Raw genomic sequence first — 18,467 nt, 5'->3', positions numbered from 1 at the left:
GATATGGTCATGGACAGAAGCCCTAGGTTTGAGTCCCAGCTCTGCCAATTGACTCAGGCATAGACATCAAAGTGGTTCAATAGAAACTTGGCATTGGCCAGGCATGGTGGCTCATGCCTGTAATCCCAGCACTTTGGGAGGTCAAGGCGGGTGGATCACCTAAGGTCAGGAGTTTGAGACCATCCTGGCTAACACGGTGAAACCCCATCTCTACTAAAAATACAAAAATTAGCTGGGTATGGTGGCAGGCACCTGTAATCACAGCTACTCGGGAGGCTGAGGCAGGAGAATTACTTGAACAAGGGAGGCGGAGGTTGCAGTGAGCCGAGATTGTGCCATTGCACTCCAGCCTGGGGACAAGAGTGAGACTTCAGCTCAAAGAAAAAAAAAAAAAAAGAAACTTGGCAACATAGCAGGATGGCAAGATGGCTGCCTCTGCTTTTGCTGGTGTGATGAGAGCAGCTTCAGGAATCTATGGCTCCTGAATATTTTTGCATCTCCAGCCCACCGAAACTGTGCCAGGAATGCCTCTCTTATTTCTGCATTGTCTACTGGACGTTTTAGTCATATTCAGACACCATTCATTTCCTCCACTCCCAGGCTTATTACATCTGTCAGAAACTTGACATGTGGGCATACTTCAGTGATCCCCAACAGAGTGGCCCCCTTGCTTCCAAGTGTCCTGAAGCTGCCAGTCAGAACTGTAATATACATCAGTACACAAAAAGACAAGAGAAAGACTGTGAAAACTGTCATCTATAGGTTTCTTCAACTTCATTCTGGCCTTTGGGTGAGGAGAAAAGCTGGTTATAAGAAAAAATTCTGGAAAAAGATACCTGCAAGAAAAAAGTGATTGAGGGAATTTGTGTTCTGCAGTAAATCCCAGAGTAAACTCTAAGATAAAATGACAACGTCCTTCTGGAAGAGGTGAAACTGGTATGCTGAGGATCCTTATCAGAACTATCATTATGAAACAAACCTGAAAGTATAGATCAGAAGTTTCACTTGTTTCTCAGTTATTGAATATGTTTCTTTGTGTACATGACATCTTTGCAAACATAGGTAAATATAAAACTGATGTAAATTGTACCAGTTACTATGTAAACATCCAATGCCAACATGAAACTTATAAAAGTTTTAAACTTAAAAAAAAAAACAAACAAACTTGGCATCATACATCTTCTCCCAAAGCTGGAAAAACACCTCTTTACTGATAGGAACTTAAATAAACCCCTTAAACAAGTTGCCCGAGTCTAGTTAATGCTGTGTTGCCAGCATGTGGAAGTACAAAGTCTCAGGTTTCTTTATGCAAGTTGCTTGGTTTGGATGAGCGTGTGAGTGAGAGGTAGGTATGAATCCCACTTCCTTACAGTTCATGCTAGTTTTTTCCACTCTCAGATGTTGTAAGTCAGGGTCTGCTTGATGCAAAGGAGGGAGGACTTTCATGACAAATATTGTGGTATTTGTATAACAAGTCTAAAAGTTTTAACCCCTTCAGTTAGATACAACCATGGACATTTTTCAAGTAATAATATTTTTATTAGAAATTTGCAGATACCTTGAGCCTGTTCTTTGTAATGACATGGAAAAAGAACACAGCCTACATATCCCTTTGTATATAGGATAATTTTAGCATTGTAAAGCCCCAGTGTCATAATTAACCTTGTCTTTTGTTTCTCATTCCCCTTTTAAACTAAAGTATGAAGCACTTCACTGCTTAGTTCTTCTGTAAGTTTCATTTTACTATGAAATGAAAGTGTTCTGAAGATATCCTTGACAGGATATGCAAACGAATGTAACAAAAACCTTCCTTTGTGTTGAAGGCTGGTCCTCAGTACATACTAGATTTTTCCAGATGAGTCCAAAAGGTCAGATGCCTTGAAAAAAGGCCCCCGATGCAAATAATCAAGTAGTTGACCTGGTAAAAAAGAGGAAAGACTATTCATGCATGCATTGGTCTTTGAGCGGTTCCACCTGCTGTCTTGTAAACTCAGAAGCAGTTTTCCTGAGGTGGGTGTTACTGACAATCTAGCTCACCATCTGAGACCCATAAGTAGATTCATGAGTGGTGAGGTATAGTGAAGACCTTCACTTGTTTGGGATTCAACATACATGGCCAGCCAATGAAAATGTTAACTCACACCTGCATATGCCTTCATCTTGTTATGGAACTCGAGGCGCCATCATTCATAATGCTTGAAAATAAAACACCTGCAAGGCAGCTATTGTTAAAACCTAACTTGCCCACAAGAAAGCTGATGCTCAACGAAGTCAAATCTCTAGTAATAAAACTGGGTTACTATTCATATCTTGACTCTACTGCCCAAGTTCTTTCCGTAAGTCATCTAAACAGCCAGGACCTCAGCAATCTGACTAGATAAAAACAAAAAATTCTTCTTGAGTTTATGATCCTAAGGGTTTCTTTTTCATATTTAAAGCAGGTATTCCTATTAGATGCTGTCACATTTTGCTTATCTCTTGCTGTGTAACAAACCATCCCAAAACGTACCTGCTTAAAACAGCAACCATTTTATGTGTTCATGATTCTGTGGTTGACTGGGGCTCTGCTGGGCTGTTCTTTGGTTGGTTTCAGTTGGGGTCTCCTGTGAGGTTGCAATCAGATGGCTTTGTTCACATGTCTGGTTCCCCAGTGGGGAAGGTTGAGAGGGCATGATCTTTTCCTCTTTTCTTCCCCATGTGGCTAGCTTGGGTTTCTTTTCATGGTGGTTTGATCCTGAGAGTAAGCATTTCAAGAGAGATAAGCTCCAATGTGCCAGCACTTATCAAGTGTTTGCTTACATCATTCTTGCTAATGTCCTATTTATTGGCCGAGCCCGAAGTTCATATGGAAGGATACTCCACAGGAGTGTGAATACCGGGAGTTATGGTTCATCGGGAACCACCAAAGTAGCAATCCACCACTTGTAATATATACAATAGAAATGTTAAAAATTTCATATTCAAGCCAAGATCTGTTGTTTCAGATTTTTTTGAAGAATATTGGATTTAAAATATATTACTTTAGAATACTATGCAGCCTCCAAAAGTCACATATTAGAATATTACATGACATGGAAAAAGGTACTATGCTAAGAGTAAACCAAAAAAAGTTTTAAAACAAGTATTTGTTTGTATGTATACTCCACTTTTAGCCATTGTTACTGCTGATTATTTTCATTACTTGTCTTTGCATTTATCAAAATTTTGTCAGTGCATATATACTATTTTTAATCAGTAATAAAGTATTTTTGCTATTGAAGAAAAAATCTGAAAATAGTATTGCAATAATAGGTGATAGGTTAACGAGGTTTGAGTATGTTTATACAATATTATTTATATTGCTATATTGCTTTATAGATCCTGGAAAGTAAAATATTTGTAGTCAATAAAACAAAGTTCTTACAGAAATGCAAATAAAACAATACCCCAGTACTGTTAAATTATCAGATTGGAAAAAAGGAAAAAGATGATCAATTCACAGTGTTTGCCAGGATTTAGGGACTTTGGGTGAAAGTGCAAATGGATACAACCTTTCTGGCAAGCAATTGAAATAGATCAGGATTTTAAATGGGCATTACTTTGTAGGAATTCTTACTAAAGAGGAAAATGATTTAAATTCTCCGAACTGTAGCTACTGACTTGTACTGATTTGTGAAATTAATGGTGGTGCTTTGTTCTTTTATATACTTTCCGCCATTCTTCATACCATCTACACATAGTTTCCCAAAGCTGATACACATAAATGTTGAGAGCAGGCGGCAGAACTTGAAAGCTTCATGGTCCATGACCTTACACTGGAGCTTCTCAATCTCGGCTGCACATTGGAATGGGATCATTACAAAGTTCCTGACTACTGTATTGACACCAAAGGTTCTGATTTAACTACTCTTGGGTGTTGCCTGAGTATTTGGAATTTTCAAGGATGCCCATGTGATTCCAATTGATAACCAACTTTGAGACCAACAGGCATAGTCCAAACTCTCTTGACTGAACTGACCTGAAATTCTGACTGGTTAACCTGCATTCTCCTTACCTTCTGTTGAAAAAAAAAAAGTTGGTCGATTTCTTATTAGTGTCTCAAGTTGATAGGCTATCAGTACATATGTCTTATTGCTCTCAACAGTTGAGTTGTTTTCCTAGAGCCGGTTGTGTCTGTTTCTAAACTTTTTATTCTCTATTTGTTTTGTTTGTTTGTTTGAGACAAGGTCTTACTCTGTCACCCAGGCTGAAGTGCAGTGGTGTGATCATGGCTCACTGCAGCCTTGATCTTCCAGGCTCAAGCAATCCTCCAATCTCAGCCTCCCGAGGAGCTAGGACCACAGGTATGCACCACCATGCCCAGCTAATTTTTAAATTTTTTGTAGAGACAGGGTCTCGCCACGTTGCCTAGGCAGGTCTTGAACTCTTAGACTCAAGCGATCCTCCTGCCTCTGACTCCCAAAGTGCTGGAATTACAGGCGTGAGTCACTGCACTTGGCCCTAAAACATTACTTTTTAAAGGCAATTCTCATATTACTGAAATCATTGGAAATTGCTTAGATATTGGGTGTTTGTTGAATCCCTTATTACAAATGACTTAAGTACTTTTAATTTCAATGTTTTTTGATAATAACTGCATTTTTGCCAATGGAATATGAATAATATAGGAACATTACCTTATGCTTTGTGCTGCTAGAAGACCAGCATTGTCTTTGTCTTTCCATAAAACCAAAGCGTTAGTAACAACTGAAATATCCCAAGCAACCACAACAGTGCCCAGCAATTATAGTTGTTGGTTAAGTGAGTACAAATATCAGAAACTTTTGTTCTAGGTACATTCAAACCTTGAGGTAAGTCAGAAGCTTGTATTCTCTGCCAATGTCCACCAAGTTGGCATAACTTTTCAGCTGATTTACAAGATTTGCCATGAAATATAATTAAATTCGAGTATAACTTACCAGAACCAGAGCCATTTTTATCAGAGAAGGAAGTGATCTTTCCTTACGCAACAGACAGGGACCATTACATTAGCACCTAGCGTGGACTTACCTATTAGGGTGGTTTTCAATTTTCTCCTAAGGTTTTTGGTGATGCAGATGCTGCTAGTCCAGGGCCTCACTTTGAGAACCACTGCCTTATAGATCACCATTATTTAAAAAATCTCCAGTATACAGTGTTGTTATTTTGGTTCTCATGTTAGCATAATGACCTGAAAAAGGACTAGGCAAATGCAGTGAGTGAAATGAAGACCTTGTTTTTGGAGAAAGGCAAAGGACAACCAAATCAGTGGAAGCAAGTATTCAGGTTCTGATAGAAGTTATCATACCGTGTTTTTGGCTTTTCCTCACTACCCTGAGGTTTAATGATAAGCTTCTTCACTGTTATGCACTAGTGATTAGAATCATTGAAGTTGCCTGGGTTAATGCAAACATCTCTGCTTAAAGAACAGAAAAGCTCCATTTTCTTTTTGTTGTTGTTGTTGTTGTTGATTTGTTTGTTTGTTTTGAGACAGGGTCTCTCTCTCTGTCTCTCACCCAGGCTAGAGTGCAGTGGCTCCATCTCAGCACACTGTAAATCCGGTTCAAGTGATTCTCCTTCCTCAGCCTCCCGAGTAGCTGGAATTACAGGTGTTTGCCACTGTGCCCAGCTAATTTTTGTATTTTTAGTAGAGACAGCGTTTTACCATGTTGACCAGGCTGGTCTCGAACTCCTGACCTCAAGTGATCTACCCACCTCAACTTCCCAAAGTGCCGGGATTACAGTCGGGAGCCACCATGCCTGGCTGAAAAGCCCCATTTTCTAACCCTAGCTTTTCCTCTAGGGAACTGTGTAACCTTACTAAGCCGGTTACTTAGTCTCTTTGAGCCTTAGTTTCCTCATCTATAAAATAAGATGGGAATCATTCAGTCATGAATGTTCCATCTAACTCCAAAATCTTATCAATTCCATGACCTTTGACAGATGTAATGGGCTCTGATTTGACCACAGATGACTTTTGCCGTTTTGGCCCATAAGAGTTAAATTACCAGGTGACTGGGAAGATGGCCAAATAGGAACAGCTCTGGTCTGCAGCTCCCAGAAAGATCAACACAGAAGGCGGGGGATTTCTGCATTTCCAACTGAGGTACCCGTCTCATTTCATTGGGACTGGTTAGACAGTAGATGCAGCCCACGGAGGGTGAGCAGAAGCAGGGTGGGGTGTCATCTCACCTGGGAAGTGCAAGGGGTCGGAGAACCCCCTCTCCTAGCCAAGGGAAGCCGTGAGGGACTGTGCCATGAGGAACAGTGCATTCCAGCCCAGGTACTATGCTTTTCCCACAGTCTTTGCAACCCACAGACCAGGAGATTCTCTCGTCGGGTGCCTACATGACCAGGGCCCTGGGTTTCAAGCACAAAACTGGTCGGCCATTTGGGCAGACACCTAGCTAACTGCAGTTTTTTTTTTTTTCATACCCCAGTGGCACCTGGAACACCAGCGAGACGGAACCATTCACTCCCCTGGAAAGGGGGCTGAAGCCAGGGAGTCAAGTGGTCTAGCTCAGTAGATCCCAACCCCACAGAGCCCAGCAAGCTAAGATCCACTGGCTTGAAATTCTTGCTGCCAGCACAGCAGTCTGAAGTCAACCTGGGATGCTCAGGCTTGGTAGGGGGAGAGGTGTCTGTCATTACTGAGGCTCGAGTAGGTGGTTTTCCCCTCACAGTGTAAACAAACCTGCCGGGAGGTTTGAACTGGGCATAGCCCACTGCAGCTTGGCAAAGCCACTGTAGCCAGAATGCCTCTCCAGATTCCTCCTCTGTGGGAAGGGCACATCTAAAAGAAAAGCAGCAGCCCCAGTCAGGAGCTTACTGATCAAACTTCCATCTCCCTGGGATAGAGCACCTGGGGGAAGCGGTGGCTGTGGGCACAGCTTCAGCAGACTTTAATGTTCCTGCCTGCCAATTCTGAAGAGAGCAGTGTATCTCCCAGCACAGTGCTTGAGCTTTGCTAAGGGACAGACTGCCAACTCAGCTGGGTCCCTGACCCTCGTGCCTCCTGACTAGGAGACACCTCCCAGCAGGGGTCAACAGACACCTCATACAGGAGAGCTCCAACTGGCATCTAGTGGGTGCCCCTCTGGGATGAAGCTTCCAGAGGAAGGAAAAGGCAGTAATCTTTGCTATTCTGCAGCCTTCGCTGGTAATACCCAGGCAAACAGGGTCTAGAGTGGACCTCCAGCAAACTCCAGCAACCTGCTCCTCAATGACTAGTGGATAAATAACGAAATTAAGGCAGAAATAAATAAGTTATTTGAAACCAATGAGAACAAAGACAGCATACCAGAATCTCTGGGATACAGCTAAAGTAGTGTTTAGAGGGAAAGTTATAGCACTAAATGTCTTTGTTCTCAAAAGAAAGCGGGGAAATACCTGAAATCGACACCCTAACATCACAATTAAAAGAACTAGAGAAGCAAGAGCAAACAAATTCAAAAGCTAGTAGAAGACAAGAAATAACTAAAAACAGAGCCGAACTAAAGAAGATAGAGGCACAAAAAACCCTTCAAAAAATCGGTGAATCCAGGAGGTGGTTTTTTGAAAAGATTAACAAAATAGATAGACCACTAGCCAGACTAACAAAGAAGAAAAGAGAGAAGAATCAAATAGACACAATACAAAATGATAAAGGGGATATTACCACTGATCCCACAGAAATACAAACTACTATCAGAGAATACTAAAAACAGCTCTGCGCAAATAAACTAGAAAATCTACAAGAAATGGATAAATTCCTGGACACATACACCCTCCCAAGACTAAATCAGGAAAAAGTCAAATCCTTGAGTAGATCAATAACAAGTTCTGAAATTGAGGCAGTAATTAATAGCCTACCAACCAAAAAAAGCACAGGACCAGACGTATTCACAGCTGAATTCTACCAGAGGTATAAGGAGGAGTTGGTACCATTCCTTCTGAAACTATTCCAATCAATAGAAAAAGAGGGAATCCTCCCTAACTCATTTTATGAGGCCAACATCATCCTGATACCAAAGCCTGGCAGAGACACAACAAAAAAAGAGAATTTTAGACCAATATCCCTGATGAACATCGATGCAAAAATCCTCAATAAAATACTGGCAAACCGGATTCAACAACACATCAAAAAGCTTATCCACCATGATCAAGTGGGCTTCATCCCTGGGATGCAAGGCTGGTTCAACATTCGCAAATCAATAAACATAATCCAGCATATAAACAGAACCAAAGACAAGAACCACATGATTATCTCAATAGATGCAGAAAAGGCTTTTGACAAAATTCAACAGCCCTTCATGCTAAAAACGCTCAATAAATTCGGTATTGATGGAACGTACCTCAAAATAATAAGAGCTATTTATGACAAACCCACAGCCAATATCATACTGAATGGCCAAAAACTGGAAAAATTCCCTTTGAAAACTGGCACAAGACAGGGATGCCCTCTCTCACCACTTCTATTCAACATAGTGTTGGAAGTTCTGGCTAGGGCAATTAGGCAAGAGAAAGAAATCAGGGGTATTCAGTTAGGAAAAGAAGAAGTCAAATTGTCCCTGTTTGCAGATGACATGATTGTATATTTAGAAAACCCCATTGTCTCAGCCCAAAATCTCCTTAAGCTGATAAGCAACTTCAGCAAAGTCTCAGGATACAAAATTAATGTGCAAAAATCACAAGCATTCTTATACACCAATAACAGACAAATACAGAGCCAAATCATGCATGAACTTCCATTCACAATTGCTTCAAAGAGAATCAAATACCTAGGAATCCAACTTACAAGGGATGTAAAGGACCTCTTCAAGGAGAACTACAAACCACTGCTCAGTGAAATAAAAGAGGACACAAACAAATGGAAGAACATACCATGCTCATGGATAGGAAGAATCAATATCGTGAAAATGGCCATACTGCCCAAGGTAATTTATAGATTCAATGCCATCCCCATCAAGCTACCAATGAGTTTCTTCACAGAATTGGAAAAAACTGCTTTAAAATTCATATGGAACCAAAAAAGAGCCCGCATCTCCAAGACAATCCTAAGTCAAAAGAACAAAGCTGGAGGCATCACGCTACCTGACTTCAAACTATACTACAAGGCTACAGTAACCAAAACAGCATGGTACTGGTACCAAAACAGAGATATAGACCAATGGAACAGAACAGAGTCCTCAGAAATAATACCACACATCTGCAGCCATCTGATCTTTGACAAACCTGAGAAAAACAAGAAATGGGGAAAGGATTCCCTATTTAATAAATGGTGCTGGGAAAATTGGCTAGCCATAAGTAGAAAGCTGAAACTGGATCCTTTCCTTACTCCTTATACGAAAATTAATTCAAGATGGATTAGAGACTTAAATGTTAGACCTAATACCATAAAAATCCTAGAGGAAAACCTAGGTAGTACCATTCAGGACATAGGCATGGGCAAAGACTTCATGTCTAAAACACCAAAAGCAACGGCAGCAAAAGCCAAAATTGACAAATGGGATCTCATTAAACTAAAGAGCTTCTGCACAGCAAAAGAAACTACCATCAGAGTGAACAGGCAACCTACAGAATGGGAGAAAATTTTTGCAATCTACTCATCTGACAAAGGGCTAATATCCAGAACCTACAAAGAACTCCAACAAATTTACAAGAAAAAAACAAACAACCCCATCAAAAAGTGGGCAAAGGATATGAATAGACATTTCTCAAAAGAAGACATTCATACAGCCAACAAACACATGAAAAAATGCTCATCATCACTGGCCATCAGAGAAATGCAAATCAAAACCACAATGAGATACCATCTCACACCAGTTAGAATGGCGATCATTAAAAAGTCAGGAAACAACAGGTGCTGGAGAGGATGTGGAGAAATAGGAACACTTTTACACTGTTGGTGGGACTGTAAACTAGTTCAACCATTATGGAAAACAGTATGGCGATTCCTCAAGGATCTAGAACTAGATATACCATATGACCCAGCCATCCCATTACTGGGTATATACCCAAAGGATTATAAATTATGCTGCTATAAAGACACATGCACACGTATGTTTATTGCAGCACTATTCACAATAGCAAAGACTTGGAATCAACCCAAATGTCCATCAGTGACAGATTGGATTAAGAAAATGTGGCACATATACACCATGGAATACTATGCAGCCATAAAAAAGGATGAGTTTGCGTCCTTTGTAGGGACATGGATGCAGCTGGAAACCATCATTCTTAGCAAACTATCACAAGAACAGAAAACCAAACACCGCATGTTCTCACTCATAGGTGGGAACTGAACAATGAGATCACTTGGACTCAGGAAGGGGAACATCACACACCGGGGCCTATCATGGGGAGGGGGGAGGGGGGAGGGATTGCATTGGGAGTTATACCTGATGTAAATGACGAGTTGATGGGTGCAGCAGACCAACATGGCACAAGTATACATATGTAACAAACCTGCACGTTATGCACATGTACCCTACAACTTAAAGTATAATAATAATAAATAAATTAAAAAAAAAAAAAAAAAAAAGAAAACCCCATTGTCTCAGTCCACAATCTCCTTAAGCTGATAAGCAACTTCAGCAAAATCTCAGGATACAAAATCAATGTGCAAAAATCACAAGCATTCCTATACACCAATAATAGACAAACAGAGAGCCAAATCATGAGTGAACTCCCATTCACAATTGCTTCAAAGAGAATAAAATACCTAGGAATCCAACTTACAAGGGATGTGAAGGACCTCTTCAAGGAGAACTATGAACCACTGCTCAAGGAAATGAGAGAGAACACAAACAAATGGAAAAAGATTCCATGCTCATGGATGGGAAAAAATGATATCCTGAAAATGGTCATATTTCCCAAAGTAATTTATAGATTCAATACATCCCCATCAAGCTACCATTTACTTTCTTCTCAGAATTAGAAAAAAACTACTTTAAATTTCATATGGAACCAAAAAATATACCATATAGCCAAGTAAATCCTAAGCAAAAAGAACAAAGCTGGAGGCATCACGCTACCTGACTTCAAACTATATTACAAGGCTACAGTAACCAAAACAGCATGGTACTGGTACCAAAACAGATATATAGACCAATGGAACAGAACAGAGGTCTCAGAAATAATGCCACACATCTACAACCATCCGATCTTTGACGAACCTGACAAAAACAAGCAATGCAGAAAGGATTCTCTATGTAATAAATGGTGTTGGGAAAACTGGCTAGCTGCATGCAGAAAACTGAAACTGGAACCCTTCCTTACAACTTACACAAAAATGAACTCGAGATGGGTTAAAGACTTAACTGTAAGACCTAAAACCACAAAAATCTTAGAAGAAAACCTAGGCAATACCATTCAGTGCCAAGACCAGCTTGGTTGGGGAGACCCTAACCCAGCGGCGCTAGAGGAATTAAAGACACACACACAGAAATACAGAGGTGTGAAGTGGGGAATCAGGGGTCTCACAGCCTTCAGAGCTTAGAGCCCCAAACAGAGATTTACCCACATATTTACTAATAACAAACCAGTCATTAGCATTGTTTCTATAGATATTAAATTAACTAAAAGTATCCCTTATGGGAAACGAAGAGATGGGCCAAATTAATTGCAGCAAGAACACACCCTTAAGACACAGATCGCTCATGCTTTTGTTTGTGGCTTAAGAATGCCTTTAAGCGGTTTTCTGCCCTGAGCAGGCCAGATGTTCCTTGCCCTCATTCCCATAAACCCACAACCTTCCAGCTTGGGCATTAGGGCCATTATGGACATGTTACAGTGCTGCAGAGATTTTATTTATGGCAAGTTTGGGGGCCAGTATATGGCCAGATTTTGGGGGGCTTGCTCCCAACAATTCAGGACACAGGAATGGGCAAAGACTTCATGACTACATCACCAAAAGCAATGGCAACAAAAGCCAAAATTGACAAATACCATTCGGGACATAGGCATGGGCAAAGACTTCATGACTAAAACACCAAAAGCAATGGCAACAAAAGCCAAAATTGACAAATGATCTAATTAAACTAAAGAGATTCTGCACAACAAAAGAAACTATCATCAGAGTGAAAAGGCAACCTACAGAATGGGAGAAAATTTTTGCAATCTATCCGTCTGACAAAGGGCTATTATCCAGAATCTACAACGAACTTAAACAAATTTACAAGAAAAAAAAAACCCATCAAAAAGTGGGCGAAGGATATGAACAGAGACTTCTCAAAAGAAGATATTTATGCGGCCAACAAACATGTGAAAAAAAGCTCATCATCACTGGACATTAGAGAAATGCAAATCAAAACCACAATGAGATACCATTTCACACCAGTTAGAATGGCAATCATTAAAAAATCAGGAAACAACCGATGCTGGAGAGGATGTGGAGAAATAGGAATGCTTTTACACTGTTGGTGGGAGTGTAAATTAGTTCAACCATTGAGGAAGACAGCGTGGCAATTCCTCAAGGATCTAGAACCAGAAATACCATTTGATCCAGCAATCCCATTACTGGGTTTATACCCAAAGGATTATAAATCAGTCTACTATAAATACACATGCACACATATGTTTATTGCAGCACTATTCACAATAGCAAAGACTTGGAACTAACCCAAATGACCATCAATGATAGACTGGATAAAGAAAATGTGGCATATATATACCATAGAATACTATGCAGCCATAAAAAAGGATGAGTTCATGTCCTTTGCAGGGACATGGATGAAGCTGAAAACCATCATTCTCAGCAAACTAACACAGGAACAGAAAGCCGAACACCACATGTTCTCACTCATAAGTGGGAGCTGAACAATGAGAACACTTGGACACAGGGAGAGGACATCACACACTGGGGCCTGTCAGGGTGTGAGGGGCTAGGGGAGGGATAGCATTAGGAGAAACACCTAATGTAGGTGACAGGGTTGTTGGGTGCAGCAAACCACCATGGCAGGTGTATACCTATGTAACAAACTTGCATGTTCTGCACATGTGTCCCAGAACTTAAAGTGTATATATATATATATATATATGAGTTAAATGTTAAATTACCTTGGATATATTGATTCCTCTTCATTCTGGCTTCTCACAGCAGGATGAAAAATAACTGAAGGGCCAGGTAACCCAAAAACCTGCATGGCTCATCAAAAGATCTGCTCTCTTGACTGGGCGAGGTGGCTCACATCCGTAATCCCAGCACTTTGGGAGGCCAAGACAGCAGATTATCTGTGGTCAGGAGTTCGACACCAACCTGGACAATATGGTGAAACCCCATCTCTACAAAAGTACAAAAAAAAAAATTAGCTGGGCATGGTGGTGGGCACCTGTAATCCCAGCTACTCTGGAGGCTGAGACAGGAGAATCACTTGAACCCGGGAAACAGAGGTTGCAGTGAGCCAGATTGTGCTACTGCACTCCTGCCTGGGTGACAAGAGCGAGACTGCATCTCAAAAAAAAAAAAAAAAAAAAAAGTGCTCTCTTGAGGTCACTGTTAAAATTAGGCTAAACTTCAATCATCTCCTTCAAGGTTACTGTTAGTATATTAATTTCTTCCTTTTTTTTTTTTTTTTAAATTGGAGACAGGGTCTTACTCTGTCATCCAGGCTGGAGCGCAGTGGCGCGATCTTGGCTCACTGCAACATCCACCTCCTGGGCTCAAGCGATGCTACTCCCAAACCCCCCAAGTAGCTGGGACGAGAGGCCTGCACCACCATGCCTGGCTAATTTTTGTATTTTTTGTAGAGACAGGGTTTCACCATGTTAGTCAGGCTGGTCTCAAACTCCCGAGTTCAAGCAATCCTCCTGCCTCGGCCTCCCAAAGTGCTGGGATTACAGGTATAAGCCTTCATACCAGGCCTAGTATATTAATCTCTTGATTTAAAAAAACCAAAATCCTTGTGACTTATTCTAAGGCTGAATTGTTCTTAGAGGAACTTGAGGGAATAATTTAGTGACGGATTCAAAATCTTGTGCCCAGATCATGGCAGATGTAGAAATCAGTGCTTGTAGCCCTGCGTCAAAAGGATAATGTGGCTGGGTGCCATGCCTCACACTTGTAATCCCAAGTGCTTTGGGAGACTAAGGCAGGAGGATCACTTGAGGCCAGGAGTTCAAGACCAACCTAGTCAACATAGCGAGACTCTATCTTTACAAAAATATTTAAAAATTAGCCAAGCATGGTGCCGCACACACCACTGCACTCAAGCCTGGGCAACAGAGCGAGACCTTGTCTCTGGAAAAAAAAAAAAAAAAAAGAAATGAAACAAAACAAACGACAACAACAAAAAAAACAAAAAACAAAAAAGCAAGGATGATGGGATTATTTTGGTGTAAACCTCATTTTGTACCAAAACGCTAGCATTGAATTTTTAAAAGTGAGGTATGATTGCCGTTGTCTTATCCACTTTGTGCTAAAATGCTTTTTTAGTTGTGATTGGGCCAGGGGCCAGGATGAATCTCCTCTGTAACTCTGACCTGAGTCTTCAGGAAAGAAGATAGAGGAAGAAAGTCTTGGTTAAAATAAATCAGGTTGTCAAGCAGGGGTGATTCTGCCCCCAAGGAACATTGGCAAGGTCTGGACACATCTTTTGGTTGTCACAAATGTGGGATGGGGGCTGCTATTGGCATTTAGTGAGTGGAGGTCAGAGATGTTGCTCACCATCCTACGATGCACAGGACAGCTCCCCCAGGAAAGAATGAGCCAGCCCCAAATGGCAAGAGGGCTGAGGCTGAACAACCTTGAAACATGCTGGGAGGTGAAAGCAGGGAATCTGTCCCTGAGGAGTGTCTGGCCCCCGGGAAAGGCTGGTGCTTGGACTAGTTTGTCCAACCTCCCTCCCATCTCTCCACCCCCAACACCCTCCTCCAGTTCTTCACATCTCTCTTACCTTCCCCCTCCCCTGTCCCCATTCTGAAATGCCTCCATCAAGGACTTCGGGAAGTTTATTGTGGATAAAATTGGCTCTCGGGAAAATACAAGAGAAACATGAGAAACTAATAAATGTAGGAAAAAAATCCTCAACAGTAGAAGTATACCAGAATTGGCTTTGCAGACAATGGAGTATCTAGCAGGAAGTTTTTAATCTGGAAGAGATGGGGTCACATACTTTTTAAACAAGTGCACCTTTGTTCTTTTTGCATTTTAATGCTGAATATAGCTGTCTTTGTAGGCTTAAAATATAAATGATTCCGATTTCCAATTTTTTTAAATACCAAAAGAGTAGGAACACACCAACACAAATACTAAAAGAACAAAGCCTGATCTACCAGAAAATCTGGGGAGGGGGAAAAAGTGTTGGAATCACTGCTGAGAACTGAACCCAGCAGGCCACATTCCTAGCCTTTTCCTGGTCACCCCACTGTTTCACACACTCCAAATAAATTATCCTGCCTACAGCATGGTGCCATCATACTTCTGTGTTGTTGACATCAAATGATTGTGCATAAAGCTACCTGTGTCACCTGGCGTGGTGGCTCATGCCTGTAATCCCAGCACTTTGGGAGGCTAAGGCATGTGGATCACCTGAGGTTGGGAGTTCCAGACCAGCCTGACCAACATGGAGAAACCCCATCTCTACTAAAAATACAAAATTAGCCTGGCGTGGTGGCACATGCCTGTAATCCCAGCTACTCGGGAGGCTGAGGCAGGAGACTTGCTTGAACCCGGGAGGCAGAGGTTGCCGTGAGCCAAGATTGTGCCGTTGCACTCCAGCCTGGGCAACAAGAGCAAAACTCCGTCTCAAAAAAAAAAAACAAAAAAACGACCTGTGTCAATTCTGAAGGCTAGATTCATGTAAGCCTTATTCATGTCTTTTATTTATCTCGTACTTATATGACAGCCACATCCTAACACTATGGTATACTAATAGAGGCTTCATAAGGAACTGTTGAGTGAATGAATGAATGAATGAAAGAAACAAGATCAACTCCTTCATTTTGTCTGTGGAAGGACTAAAAATATGAATTTTCCGTTTGACATATGTCTAAGCCAAGATGTTCACATGAGTCAAAATACAGAGAAGCAAGTGGTATTTCTCCAATGTATTAAAATTCCTAATTTATGTACATGTAATGAAACTTCTCCAAAATGCAAGGGTTGAAAGTGTGTTTATGGCTGCACCAGTGCACATCAGTGGAGGATTATTGACTGTTCCAAAATCACTCTTGTGCCAACTGGTTTTCCTCAGAGTGCTTTTTAATTCAAGGACTTTTTCTATGAATTTTGTATTGTTAAAAAAAAAGTCATTCATCACATTCATTGAAGACACTAAGGAAGACTTCATTCAAGGGGGTCTTTGTGATAGGTTTAGGGACCACGGACTGCAATGGGGTCTTACAGTGGGGGAGAGAGATTAATCTCAGCTCTGGCTCCTACAAGGACAAGTGGAGATTTGTAAGCAACGAACAGGGTTGGGGGCAGTGGATGGAAAACCACTAAGGAAACATCAGGGGTAGGAGGGATTCTTGCTAGATCAACTCAAACAGAATTCTTGCTAAAGGCAAGCCTGGGTGATAAGATATTGACGGTGGTCAGATACAAAGGGCAGGAGTTTGTTCGATAAACTGACTTCACAGGATTCTTGCTCAAACTAAATTCCACAATGACAGAGAGGGAAGCCCAAGATAGGCCTGATCAAGGAGAGGATTCAGAGGAGCCTGACTATTGTAGGACAAAGAATGAGCCTTGGTCAGTGTTCAAGAAAGAATTGCCCTTTGAATGCTATGAATGCATTCAGGTGCAGAAATTAATGCAAGGTCAGACCACCATTGCTGTGGAGAGGGATCTCTGCCTATCTTTCTTTTGATTCTTGAGAAGATTGTTCCATAGCCTTGGTCCTAAATACAGAGTTTTCTGAGGCTTAAAGGAATTTAGGGTTGCACCACACATGGTGGTGCACACCTGTAGTTTCAGCTATTTGGAGGCTGAGGCAGGAGGATTGCTTGATGCTATGAGTTCAAAACCAGCCTGAGCAATATAGTGAGACCCTCTGTCTCAAAAAAAAAAAAAAAGGAAAGAGAGAGAAAGAGAGAGAGAGAGAGGAAGGAAGGAAGGAAGGAAAGAAAAGAAGGGAAGAAAGGAAGAAAAAGAAAAGAAATTTAGGGTCACTCCTTGGTTCCTTTGGTGAGTAAAAGTCAATGGCACATACTGAGCTCATCCTATGGTAAATGTACATTAAAATATGCCCAGAAATAATCATTAGGATGACTTTAAAGAGTGACGTGTTCAGTTTTAGTTCTTAAAATGTGTCCATAATTCATGGTCAGTCTTAGTTTCCATGCAAGGAAATACTAGATTTAGCACTCCTTATATAGGGAAAATCAGAGAATCATACGTCCTCAGACACAGATGGCCATGCCCTCACAAATGTTAAGAATCTCTTAATGTGCGGAAGGACAACGTACATCAGGTACCCTTCAGAGCACTCTGCCTTCTGTCTGGACTGTTCCCTGGGGTCTCTGAAGACCACTTAAGGTGTTAAAGGTAGCTGTGCCAAAGGACTGGTAATCAAGCCAGACTTGAAGGTATTTTCTAAAGGTGCCCCTGCTTTTTCTCTCTGATTTTGTGACTACAGCTCTTGAGCTTCTATAGTTAATTGAACAGATTTTAAAAGACCTGTAATGCCACAGGTCCCCTGTACATTGTTGGGCTCATCATATAGCCTGCTTTTTTGTTTTTGCAACCAGCACAAGATCAAAGCCATGCTCGTGGGATTCCTTACCACGGTGGTGCTAGGGATGCAGAACTATCCACCTTAGAAGAGGGAACAGGAGACCAAATGTCCTGGTTTGCCCAGGACTGAGGGGTTTCCTAAGATATAGGTCTTTCAGGGCTGAATTGAGAAAAGTCCCAGGCAAACCAAAACAAGTTGGTTACCCGATGGAGAGCAACCATCTGTGCCTTCAGTTAGCACTATTCCAACTACATCTAGAATAAATGGCATCGCCTATTAAAACTGCTGGGGACTTCTGCAACCATCTTTCCTCTAATTTTTGCAGAAAGATGCTCATACTCAGAGTGGCGTACACATTTTTCCCAAGGTCACCCAGCTTGCTAGCAGCATATCAGGAACCAGAATCTAGATCGCCACACTCCCAATTTAGGGCATTTTCTACTGCATTATGTTTTTCACTTTCTTATTCTCTTTTTTTGTCACTCTCTTAAAATGTAAAATTCATTTAGCCGGCTTTTCTTTTGGCCACAGAACTCATCTGTTAGGATACTGAAGACTGTTCTTCCCATTTCTATTGGGCACCACTTTTGGTTGTATTTATGATGGGATGGATGGTGAATGAGGGCTACAACGAAATCAGGTTGTTGTAAATGACCTCAATTGATTACTATCTCTATAATCACCTGGCACCTATCTGTTGTTGCTACTGCCCACTGGAAGTATTGCTGTTGTTTTTAAGAGATGGGGTTTCTCTATGTTGCCCAGGCCAGTCTCAAATTCCTGGGCTCAAGCAATCCTACTGCCTCAGCCTTC

At 41.3% G+C, this 18,467-nt stretch overlaps 1 pseudogene; it reads left to right on the top strand.

The window, feature by feature from the left end:
- The first annotated feature begins 425 nt into the window (after nucleotides 1-425).
- Nucleotides 426-931, top strand: LOC112616586 (annotated as a pseudogene).
- Nucleotides 932-18,467: the final 17,536 nt, after the last annotated feature.

The sequence above is a fragment of the Theropithecus gelada genome, chromosome X, assembly GCF_003255815.1.
Source record: "Theropithecus gelada isolate Dixy chromosome X, Tgel_1.0, whole genome shotgun sequence".
NCBI lineage: Eukaryota > Metazoa > Chordata > Mammalia > Primates > Cercopithecidae > Theropithecus > Theropithecus gelada.
The sequence above is the reverse complement of the archived record's forward strand: the minus strand, read 5'-3'. Positions and strand labels throughout refer to the sequence as shown.